Source organism: Stenella coeruleoalba (assembly GCF_951394435.1).
Source record: "Stenella coeruleoalba genome assembly, chromosome: 4".
Classification (NCBI taxonomy): domain Eukaryota; kingdom Metazoa; phylum Chordata; class Mammalia; order Artiodactyla; family Delphinidae; genus Stenella; species Stenella coeruleoalba.
In genome coordinates this window covers 135234154-135246939 of record NC_137149.1, presented here as the reverse complement: position 1 = coordinate 135246939, position 12786 = coordinate 135234154, and the positions used below count along the sequence as shown (strand labels likewise).

Here is a 12786-nt window from a genome sequence, read left to right as displayed (position 1 = left end):
GCATACTTCTATGTAAGAGCAAATGAATCTACTTAATACTGTATTATTGAATGTATGGATGCATTATGACTTATTTAACCCATTCCCATACTGATACACATTCAGCATTTCTGCAATTAAAAAACAATGTTATAATAATCATTTATGTATATATATATATTTTTTCAAATTTTGCATGATTATTTCTGCAGGATACTTACTCAGAAACAAAATGTCTGAGTTAAAAAAATAGAGATTTGAACAATTGTACCCTATAAATAGTTGTACAATTTTTCTCACGCATCAATAGTATGTAAATGTCTCAAGGATATTAATATGGAAATTATATTTCTCCATGTTTTTAGGTTGAGTTTCCAAATGTGGAGTCTAAAACAGGATCATATGATATGTTGAGGGAGAGCTCTGAGGAGAAAGAGAATGAAGAAGCATCACAGAGCACGGAAAGCAGCTAAGGAAGGATGTGGCCTCAGTTAGATCTAGCTTCAGTCTGTACCCAAGAGGAACTCTACATCTTGAATGACCGTCAGTCACTGAACACAAACTGCATCCTTATGGGTTGAGTAAATGGGGCGACTCTCTGGAGAATCAGACAATTCTGAGCCTTAGCAACTCTACCTCTAAGCAGGTGGGGTATGGCAACACTGGCTGGGAAAGGGAATCTAGGTCACCAACAGAATCTATTCTAGTTCACACTTCACAAGTCACAGACCCACTTATGTTAATACTAAATATACTGCAGCTAGGCACAGCTTTTTTCAGATTTTTATCTGTCACAATTTCTGAGAAAACTTCCAAGAGTGGGACAAACTGTAGGGCAAACTACAATTCTCAATGCTATAGTTGGTCTGGACACAGTAACTGATACTCATCATCACTCTTCCCCCAAATTCATTCTAGATTGCCCTCCCCTTTGGCTAGCACTTCTGTATGTCTCAATGGCTTTCATGATGAATGATCCATACCATGTCCAAGGAGACTAAATCCATTTTTATGACGCCCTTATCAGGGGTTGGTTGCTCTCCTTGTCCATTTGTGGTTTCAGTTAAGTTTGGGAATATCAAGAGATGCAAGAAGGTCACCAGTGTTCTATACATTCCTCTTCACCCCCATTATGTGGTGGTAGCCTGCCTCTCCTTGATGATAGGGTAACTGACCCCTGCTTGCTGATCTACTGTAGCAAGGAACCCAATCAGACCAGGGGACAGTGATAGCTTACAGACACTCTTACTTGTATCCTGTTGGAAATGTCCACCCTGGACTTGGGACTTTAGACACTGAGTCTTGTGAGGACAAGAGGTACAAATCCCACAAACAGAACACTAAAACTGATGGTAAGCAAGGCCAATATTATTATAACTTATTGGTCCCTAAACCCATCCAGTCTACCGATTGGGCACACATCACCATATGTGTGCCATATGTGTGCCATATGTGTGCCTTAAACCATATGGCCATTGGTTTAAGGTTTATACTGCATCCTGAAAGTTACTACCTCATTTTCACTGACTGTCATCCTCAAGCTAGTGTCTTAGCTCTGACTTCAAAGGTTTAAGTCTACTACTTTATCAGGGTAGAAATTTCAGAATAGTTTTGTATGTGATAAGATCTACGAATCCCACAATAATGTATCTACCACTGACTGTAATTCTTTGTCATATAACAATCTCTTAGTCCAAGAAAATGCTATATGATTTCATACATCAGCTTATTTCACATTCTGAGCCCTGAGTGGCACTGCTGGGGCACAGGAGACAAAAAAGACAAATTCAAATCCTAAGTATGGTCAATCCTGGTCAGGCGGAATTCTGGCCAGTCTATTCCAGAGTGGAAGGCATCTAATGCAGTCAACTTACCACCAAATGATTCGTTAGTCTCTTTTTAAAGTGAGTACTGTATTTCAGCCATGGCACTGAACTTTGTTGCAGGTGGTTTGGACATTCAGCAGTGGAAGTAGCAAGACAAACCTCAACAGGGTGCCATGTACTTGCTCCAAAGTATAGCCCTCATCTTGGTCATCATCTGCTATCTACTTTGTTTATGAGTCCATTGTCCAAGCTTTGATGGCTAAGAACAGAAATTGGCTGAAATCTACTGGCCAAGTCATCCTGCCCACTTAATTGTTTAGAAGCTCTTCAGTAGTGGATAGTTTTTGGTAGAAATTACATGATCCTCAAATCCTGTGTCCACTTCCATAGATTCAACCACAAGCTTCTTCCCTAAACTTGCTTCTCAAATATCTCTCAGTTGTCTCAATCTTAGTTGTTCAGATTCCAACCAATTAGCTAAGCCATTCTCCTGCCTATAAATCCAAGCATAATCTTACCTCACATCACAACTTTCACTACACAAAGTGGATGGTCAGTTACATAACCCAAAGCTTTGCCCATTGGGGAGATTTACTCTCAATGCTCCCTTTTCAGATCACCCTTATGTGAGAAGGTAACGTAGTAATAAAACATTTTCATCTTGCAACCACATGTTAACCTGACTTACCCTTGAATCAGGCTCAAATTATTCTCATCCTCTATCAGCTGGTTCCCATGAGTTTGGGTGTGAGCTGATAGGAGTCAGTGCAACATGGACTGGTAACATGAGGATCTGGTCTAGCTCCGCATACAGCTTACTGTGATCTTTGGACACGCCTGATGCTAATCCTGAATGTACCATTTCCATTTTACATTGGGTTTCTGCTGGGCCCATTTGACTTTATTACATGGTGGTGTGACTGGACCCAGGACATGACTGGCAATACTGGCCACATGGCCACTTGGATATGATATACCTTGCCTTTACTAGGGCACAGAAGCAAAATGAGGTCTTTTTAAATGGTATCAGAGAGAAGGCTAATTGCTTGGCATCACTAGGAACAGAATGAAATGCTGAGAGTTGACACAATTTTATGTCAAAACACCAGAAAAGTTTCTCATATATATATACATATATATATATATATGTGTGTGTGTATATATATATATAATTTTAAGGAACAAAATGCATATTCCCAGATATTTTTATTGAACTTATAAAACCGAAGTGGTAATGGATTTTGGAGTCACTTCACACTTTTATGGAACAAGGGATAATAAATTGAAATAAATTAATTCAACAAATCATTATTTTAAGCAACATTGTGCCAGAAAAGGAAAAGTGGGACTGCAGTGTAAAAGCCTAAAGTATAAATTGGTAAAATTTTATAAGACATTAAAATGAAAGGTCACATTGCTAAGCGTAACCAAAATTAATGACAGCACTTCCTCCATTTTGGAAGAGAACACAATGAAGCTTCCGTACTCTGGGGATCAAAAACCCACAATGCAACTCTGGGACACTGAATCTTCTAGCACATCAGCATCATCCTGCTGGGCTATCACCATGGAGGTCCCAGCACAACGCATCCATAGCCATAGGAAGCAGCACCAGGATGTTGGGGATCCACAGACACCATCACTGATGACATGGATATTAGCCTGAGGCAGTGGTGGTGGTGTTACACTGTGGACACTAGCACTGCAGTAGCCAGAGCAGTGTTATTGGTCTGGCATAACTCCCTTGTTGGTCAGTCTTTTCCACAGTGCTTCAAAGGAGTTCAATGTCATAAACTTGCCACCAAGATTGATTGATTGGCTGGCATCCATTCCTGTGCCTTTCCACATTATTAGTCTCATAAGAACCAGAAAGTAAAAACATTGAAATGAAAGCTGAAAGGTTCTCATTTTTAGATTAAAGTAAAAATTATGACCGCTGTATACCTCTCAGGTCCACATACAGCTCTATCTCCAGCTTGTGTAAAACAACTTGTGATTCCCTGGATTACTACTCACTCATCTCAGTTCATTTCAGGCTATTTTGCACAGACAGTCCTTTCTAGCAGGAAAGCTCTTTTCAGGAAGTTTGTTAATGGTAGGCTATGGATTCAGGCAGAGCCAGTTTAGGAATAGGCTACACCTCTTACTACCTATGTTAACTTCCACAAGAAATTAATGCTATTGAACCCTCCTGTTCTTATCGGTAAAATGGAGATAGTAGTGGTAGCATTTTATTAAATGATACAATCATAGTATATTAATAAGATTATATTAATTATAAATGATAAACGAGATATTAACAATTGCTATAGTGATGTATATATGAGGATGATATCTTATATTTTGGGAACATTTACCATATGACAGTCATACTCGTTCTAAGATTCTACATGTATTATCTTAATTTAAGTCTCCAAATAGCGAGTTATGAGTTAGTAAAAATATAACAAAAATTAATAATTGTTACTATTATGCACTCCCTCTATACACCCCTCTATACACACTTTTCTGTGGTTAGTTACTATTAAAATTTTAGCTTAGACATCACTTTTTTACTGGTAGTTTTCTGAACCTATAGAAATGGTTTGAATTCTCCTCCTATGTGTGTATGTAGCCCTCTGTGCTTACCTAGCATAGCTTTTTTCATAAAGCATAGCTTTTTTCATTATCTTCCTGTTTTCTTCTATTCTTCCCCTAAATAGACTATCTGCTGCTTCAGGACGGGAGCCAGGGCATATTCATCTTTGTATGCCCAGTGTCTGGTGCAGCTCTTCACATATATTAAGAGCTTATCGAATATATTTAAATAAATTAAAGAATAAGTATATTGTTATTAGGAAATGAGTGGTAGGATGGCTCTTCATCCTTGGCTAAAGGCAGTAGAAGCAGCAGTTGTTTTAATTGTCTCCCCATGCACTAGATGATTCTACAGAAAGTATGTCCTCACAGCAGCCAGAGCAAGAGAGCAGAGAGTTTTTGCATCATTTAACATCATTTAAGAGAGAAGTTATTGGTGGTAAATGCACGATACCTTCCCGGGATTGCCAAAAATTGGATGGAGATATTTTACAAAGGCCTACTTAGATTTCCAGAACATTTTGGTGGGAAGAAGAGCACCCAAAATATTGCTTGTTATTAATGTAATCCTATTGAAACTCCACATATGTTCTATAAATAGGAGTTAATACTTTTGTTTGCTTATACGGATGAAAGCATTTAAGGTAAACACAAAACAAATTCTATTTTCTCTGGAGTTATCAAAAGGAAGTCTTACTTGTGCCTAGAACTGTTACCTGGGAAAGCAATGTATTGTCATGATTTCCTCAAAATAAATTATGAAAAGAAATATAAATATTCCTGATTTCAGAATGTTAGAAATTACTCTGAAATCTAACAGGTATAGATTTCAGCCACTGGAAATGAAACAAGGAAAAAAACACAGGATTTTAACTCATCATTATTCTTGGAACAGGCGATTTGGAAAACGTGAGCCAAAGAACTGTCAAATGTTCTTTGACAGTGCATATGTCACTTGATAAGGGGCAGATGTCACATGCCTGTAGAAATTTGTTATTAACAGGTAAACAAGTTAGTTTTAAGATCTTACAACAAATTATTTTCATGTTACACATGTATAAATTATGATTTTCGTATGTAATCTGAAGATGATATCAATATTATAACATAGCACAATAGCAAAGGGGTTCTTGAAATAATCTAAGTATCATATTGCTAAATATTGCTAAGCATGTCATATGAGTTCAGAAAAAGGTGAGTGTTTTTCAACATAAAAATAAAATTTGGGGTACAGTAAAATCCTACGGTTTACTTGATGTTACAATACAATACCCAAGACTATACATTAGGAATATATTCTTTTGGCTTTCACCAGAATATATTTAAGAGAATAGAAATAACACCATTCTCTAGGGACTGTATTTCTATGGTTAGTATTAGATAAATCATTTCAGTAATGCAAGTTTAAAATATAAAAAGCCTTTTTTACATTAAATATACATGAGAATACAACAGAAATAAAATCATCCCAATTTCTCTGTCACCCTTGGACTACAGAGAAGAAAAATTTTAACAGTGCAAACAACAGATTTGAAAGGTAAAAGTAGATTTATAGGCAGCCAGAATTTAGTATAAAAAATATTTTATCATGGGCTTCTCATTCCAAACATTAAAATAAAACTCTTTGAAGAAGTAGCAATAATGTTTTCCCCCAAGTATTATATATATCAACATATGCTTGGCCAAAGTACTAACCTACCATACCTTTTCAGAAAGCAAGTTATAATTATAATTTTAATGTAACTACTTAAGATATTGTTAATACTGATTTTGAACACTTTTGAAGTATATTATAATAAACCCATTATGAAACTATACAAAAAATATGCTCTTTTGCCGCTCCAAACACAACTATTTTAATTCTCCCAAAGTCTCCTTGTGAATATTATCATACACATGCATAATTTACATAGTTATTATCATCATGCACATTTAATCTTGATTTCTGTTTCAGTTAACACTGTATATTCATATACTATAAATAATATATGCTAATATAATTACCTTATTGATATTGTCATTTATTCAATTTAATTTATGTAATTCAATACAATTAAATATAATTTACATGAATATTCTTAGTTAGGCATTTAGCTTATTAATTTTAGCCATTACATACATATATGTTACTCTAAGGAGTATCTTTGTGAATATAACCATTTTATTATTTTGAAAGAATTGCTAAGTTCCTATTCCTAGACCATTTTAGACATCCATTCACTCATCTGTCATGTAGTGAAGAGAAAGAATACTTCCTAAGGAAATCTACCAAGAAAGGAGACTCGATCAACTTTAGAACTTAGATCATAACTGAATTTTTCAAAATCACTGTGTTGTTTCTCCATTAAACCATATTGTTTCCTCCTATAGAAATAACATTCCTGAAAGTGGCTACATAGGGCTATCTGACCCAGGGTCATTTCCGATGTCTATTAAATTAGAGTGGAGATTATCAGACTCCACCCTAGGTCTCCTGAAATTGAATTTGTGGGGTCAGAATCTGAAAATCTACATTACTACCAAACTTTTCAAGTACTTTTTGTCCACTAATGACCGCAAAATTACTTCTTTGTCTTTTCTAAATGATTGGGAGCTTTCTCCCATTAGTAGGATTCACCCATCTTCACAAAATTTGTCTTAATATGCTTACTACACATCCTTAGAAAATATTTCCCTAGTTTTTCTCTGAAAGTACAGATGCTGAAGTTTTCTTTTTTAATTTTCTTATCCTATTTTCTTATCCCATTTTATTCAATGTTTGCTAATGAAATTATCTGGCCAATACACTTGTGAGCTTCTTCCCTTCACTGATATCTTGGTACAAATATCCTGAGGCACTCCTGCCTCCTTGAATGGGTAGAATGTTGGCTCAGTAACAATCTAGGTTGACTCCAGTAATCATTTTAATTTTTTTAGTTATCCTTCATGCCAAGCTCCTCATGCTGGCCTGTGGAGGTTTTCTTTTATACCAGTTGATTTTTAAGGTTCATCTTTTGGAATACAGCTGGTTGGATTCCCAAAGGAAAGTATTTGATGTGTTAGCAATATTAATGGGAGTATTTGGCAGAAATAAGAGGAATGTTATTCTTTGTCAATTTTAAGTGGATTGCTCTTAAACTTTTAGGGCATATGCCTGTAATATATATATTTACCAGCTTTTGGCTGCTTTCAGAATTCAGTGATTTATGGTAGGCCTCCTGCTATCAGTTTGCACTGATTCATGTTTAACGAACAGCTTTATGAGAACCAGAATTCTCGTTATTGTAGAAATGTAGTTTAGGATATACTCTAGTACTCTAGTACTTCAGGAGAAACCCGGAAAATATGCTGCCCTTCGGTCTAGCATCAAGAAAAACTACCTTGATCAATTGTTTTATTTTGTGTTTGGACATTATGAACTGTTTATCTAAACTTATTTTTCTTTCTGTTTTGGCCACTAGGAAACTTGAGCCAAGTTTTTGGCCAGCTCTAGCTCATATACAAAAAGCTACAGCATGCAATTTTGTATGCAAATATTTTCATTGTTTCTATTTTCTACCCATATATTCCCTTTGTCTTACTCTCATGACAATTTTTTTGCTATATTATTTATTTTAATAACTAATCTTAAATATTTTGTACAGTAAGATTGAGAATAAATTATTTTTAATATTTAAATATATATTTAATTACATTAATATTTAATTATAACAACAGTTTCTGAGCATTAATAACATTGTCATTTAAATAATTTTCTTATTTAATGACTGTTTTCATATTATTTTATTGTTTTCATTGCATTCTTTTGATCATCAGTGATAGTAAATATTTCTGCTTTTCTTCATGTGTGAGCTTTTTGTTCCTGCCCTTTTATAATAAAGTTATTTTCTTTTGGCTATATATACTAGATAGGTAGGTATTGGTAGGTAGATAGATAGACGACAGATAGATAGATGATAGATAGACTAGATAGATAGATTGGTAGCAGATATGGATAATTCAAATAAGATGCACATATGTGTTTTAACTGATGAGGTATATACCCATTACCTTTTTTCATTTAATTTTTAAATGTTCAATTTTCATTGAACAAAAGGTTTGAATTCTTATTCAAAAAAACATTTTCAATTGTCATTTATGAATGCTGACTGCTTTAAAAATAATTCTCAGTGACAGGCAAAACACTGTTTGCAGTTAAAAATGGAAACCAATAGAAAAAACCCTGAAATTTACAGTATTATGCTATACCATGAATCCAAATGTCTATGCATGATCAATAGAAACCATCAGTAGACAGCTGCTTTAGCCTATTTTTAAATGGAATGCTGTTGTAGCAATGGTACTGTGTTGAGAAAAATCAATGTTTGAGTACATGGAGTTAAAATGGCTACTATTTCATAAATGTTAAAGCCAATAAAGTACCCATAAAAAACTCAGTGTTTATAAAGTATATATAAATTTATGATGACAGATCTGCTGTGCCTTCAAAGGAAACATAAATGTACTTCTTAAATGGAGTGAGTCTTGTATACTAGTCTAGAATGTCTGCACTTTCTTTGATTTGTTGTTATAGGAGTAATGTTAATTAAGGCTCATAGCAACATATGGAGATAAAATGGAACATTTGTATGTCTGAGTGATTCTAAATTCATGAGTAATCCTTTACCCATGACTTGAAATCAACTTCCTTGCACAAACCAACTTTGCAGCCACATTATCTGCAGTAGCAAGAAATATTGCAACAAACTTAGGAAGCTCATCCTTTGCAAAAGTTCTACCAAACATTATCAAAATATCCTCCTAGAAATATTGGCTTCCCTTGCTACTATGCCTCTTTTTTTAGTCTGTTTGTAGGCTGCGCATCTTCAATGACATACATTTTACAATCCTAAACACTGCAGACTAAGAGTTTGACCTTCCCTAATTAGTTAAAGCAACACTCCCCAGCCTCTAATTGTCCTGATACCATTTCCTTCCTCTTGTATTTTTCTTTCTCGCCCTTATTATAACAGTATTGTTATATATGTTTGTTTATATAAAACTTCCCTTGCTCACTGGAATATACACTGTAGAGCAGAGATGTGTTTTACTTCCTATTCTATCCTCAGTGCATAAAACAGTGCTTGGCACGAACCAACACTCTATAAATATTTGTTAAATGAATAAATAAATTCTATAAATCTCTCCAAAGTGGGACCAATTAATAGTGCTGGTTCTAAAAGTATCAAACAATTTAACCCTAATTGATACATCACGTAACAGGGGAGAACTCTACATGAGTTTTCCTATGTTTCCATAGGAAACAGTTTTACTGTGAAATGGGAAGAGGTTTGGTACCAGTTTGGTTTGGGTATCAGTTAGTTTGGATACCAGCCTGGGCTCAGATCCTTACACAGACATTTAGTTACTCTGTGATTCAGAACAAGTCAGTTAATATCTCTGGCTCTCAAAGTCACCTGTAAATTAAAGATATCACTCTCTGGATTATTATGAGGTCAAGTAAAATAATGTTTGCAAATGTGTGGAATGTGGTAGGTGCTTATCAAATGTAAATTTTGTCCCTTTGCATCTATGAATAAAATGCCAAAGGCATAATTTTTATATCTCTTTAAAACAAGCCCAAAACAAATTTCTTTATTATTCAGTGAGGAAAATCAAGATCTATTTTTCTCTAGATATTTGTAAAAATTAATAATAAAATTATTTGATCGGAGAATTAATATCAAAATCTAAAAGGAAAAGAAAAATACAGTACGTTCAATAACATTTTGACACCATACATACACGGAATCACTCTCAAGTAACTTTGAATGTTGAATAATAGGAGAAAAGATGCTATTCATAAGAAACCCATGAGAAACTTCACTGTATCAAGAGGGTAAAATACACTTTAATTTTATTCTAGTTGACCAAGCATCTTGGCCAAATTATAGATCCATATCTTAGAAAACATCTGTATTTCTGATATATTAGGTCACTTTCTTTTAAATTGCATTTTGCATTATGTACTAGAGTGATAAACAATATATCTTAGTAGATCTATAATGGCTTGTCAAATGTTTGAGATCAGGTACTTAGTGTTACTGATTTTGTATCATCTAGCAAACTTAATGCATTAAATATAGTAGGTGTTTAGAAAATCTTGCTTGAATTAATTTGGTGCTAATATTAGATAATCTATTGAATTTATAAATTGGAGGGTAGTCAACACATTTACAAACATTATTTAATAGGATATAAAAAGTATCACATATATATTTTATTGATCTCACCTACTTCTGTCAAAATTCACTCATTCAATAAATAAAGTGAACAAAATATAGAAAATAAAATCCTTCAGTAAAATAAGAAAAATTCAAGTCACAAGCTACGCAGAATACAGGTCCAAATCTATAAAACTGAAGCTCAGAGGCTTCCAGGAAGATGGCGGAAGAGTAAGACGCAGAGATCACCTTCCTCTCCACAGATACACCAGAAATACATCTACACGTGGAACAACTCCTACAGAACACCTACTGAACGCTGGCAGAAGACCTCAGACCTCCCAAAATGCAAGAAACCCCCCACGTACCTGAGTAGGGCAAAAGAAAAAACGAATAAACAGAGACAAAAGAATAGGGACGGGACCTGCACCAGTGGGAGGGAGCCGTGAAGGAGGAAAAGTTTCCACACACTACGAAGCCCCTTCATGGGCGGAGACTGCGGGTGACGGAGGGGGAAAGCTTCGGGGGTGCGGGGGAGAGCACAGCAACAGGGGTGCGGAGGGCAAAGCGGAGAGATTCCCGCACAGAGGATCAGGGCCGACCGGCACTCACCAGCCCGAGAGGCCTGTCTGCTCACCAAGCCGGGGCGGGCGGGGCTGGGAGCTGAGGCTCGGGCTTCGGTCTGAGCGCAGGGAGAGGACTGGGGTTGGCGGCGTGAACACAGCCTGCAGGGGGTTAGTGCACCACGGGTAGCCGGGAGAGAGTCCGGGAAGAAGTCTGGACCTGCCGAAGAGGCAAGAGACTTTTTCTTACCTCTTTGTTTCCTGGTGCGCGAGGAGAGGGGATTAAGAGCGCTGCTTAAAGGAGCTCCGGAGACAGGTGCGAGCCGCGGCTAAACGCGCAGACCCCAGAGACGGGCATGAGACGCCAAGGCTGCTGCTGCCACCACCAAGAAGCCTGTGTGCGAGCACAGGTCACTGTCCACACCCCGCTTCCGGGGAGCCTGTGCAGCCAGCCACGGCCAGGGTCAACTCCTCCGGGAGAACGCACGGCGCGCCTCAGGCTGCTGCAACGTCACTCCGGCGCAACGTCATGCCGGCCTCTGCCGCCGCAGGCCCGCCCCGCACGCCGTGCCCCTCCCTCCCCCCGGCCTGAGTGAGCCAGAGGCCCCGAATCAGCGGCTCCTTTAACCCCGTCCTGTCTGAGCGAAGAACAAACGCCCTCCGGCGACCTACACGAAGAGGCGGGGCCAAATCCAAAGCTGAGCCCCTGGGAGCTGTGAGAACAAAGAAGAGAAAGGGAAATCTCTCCCAGCAGCCTCAGGCGCAGCGGATTAAAGCTCCACAATCAACTTGAAGTACCTACAGCTGTGGAATACATGAGTCGACAACGAATCATTCAAATTGAGGAGGTGGACTTTCAGAGCAAGATTTATGATTTTTTTCCCCTTTTCCTCTTTTTCTGAGTGTGTATGTGTATGGTTCTGTGTCAGACTTTGTCTGTATAGCTTTGCTTCCACCATTAGTCCTAGGGTTCTATCCGTCCGGGTTTTTTTGTTTTTTTAATTTTTTTTCTTTTTTTTCTCTTAATATTTTTTTGTTATTTTAATAACTTTATTATATTTTATCTTACTTTATTTTGCTTTATCTCCTTTCTTTTCTACCTTCCTTCCCTCCTTCCTTCCTTCCTCCCTCCCTCCCTTCCTCCTTTCTTTCTCTCTTTCTACTTCTACTAATTCTTTCTTTCCAGTTTTTCTCCCTTTTATTCTGAGCCGTGTGGATGAAATGCTCTTGGTGCAGCAGCCAGGAGTCAGTGCTGTGCCTCTGAGGAGGGAGAGCCAACTTCAGGACACTGATCCACAAGAGACCTCCCAGCTCCACATAATATCAAACAGTGAAAATATCCCAGAGATCTCCATCTCAACACCAGCACCCAGCTTCACTCAACGACCAGCAAGCTACAGTGCTGGACACCCTATGCCAAACAACTAGCAAGACAGGAACACAACCCCACCCATTAGCAGAGAGGCTGCCTAAAATCATAATAAGTCCACAGACACTCCAAAACACACCACCAGACGTGGACCTGCCCACCAGAAAGACAAGATGCAGCCTCATCCACCAGAACACAGGCACTAGTCCCCTCCACCAGGAAGCCTACACAACCCACTGAACCAACCTTAGCCACTGGGGACAGACACCAAAAACAACAGGAACTATGAA

General features: G+C 37.4%; 1 long non-coding RNA gene across 1 annotated transcript in view; it reads right to left on the bottom strand.

Moving 5' to 3' along the window:
* LOC307185975 overlaps nucleotides 1-11672 on the bottom strand; it is a 184561-nt gene extending 172889 nt beyond the window's left edge. Inside the window, exon 1 of the long non-coding RNA XR_013828220.1 lies at nucleotides 11378-11672. This is a non-coding gene — a long non-coding RNA (uncharacterized lncRNA). The remainder of the gene's footprint in view (nucleotides 1-11377) is intronic.
* Between the last annotated feature and the right edge of the window lie 1114 nt (nucleotides 11673-12786).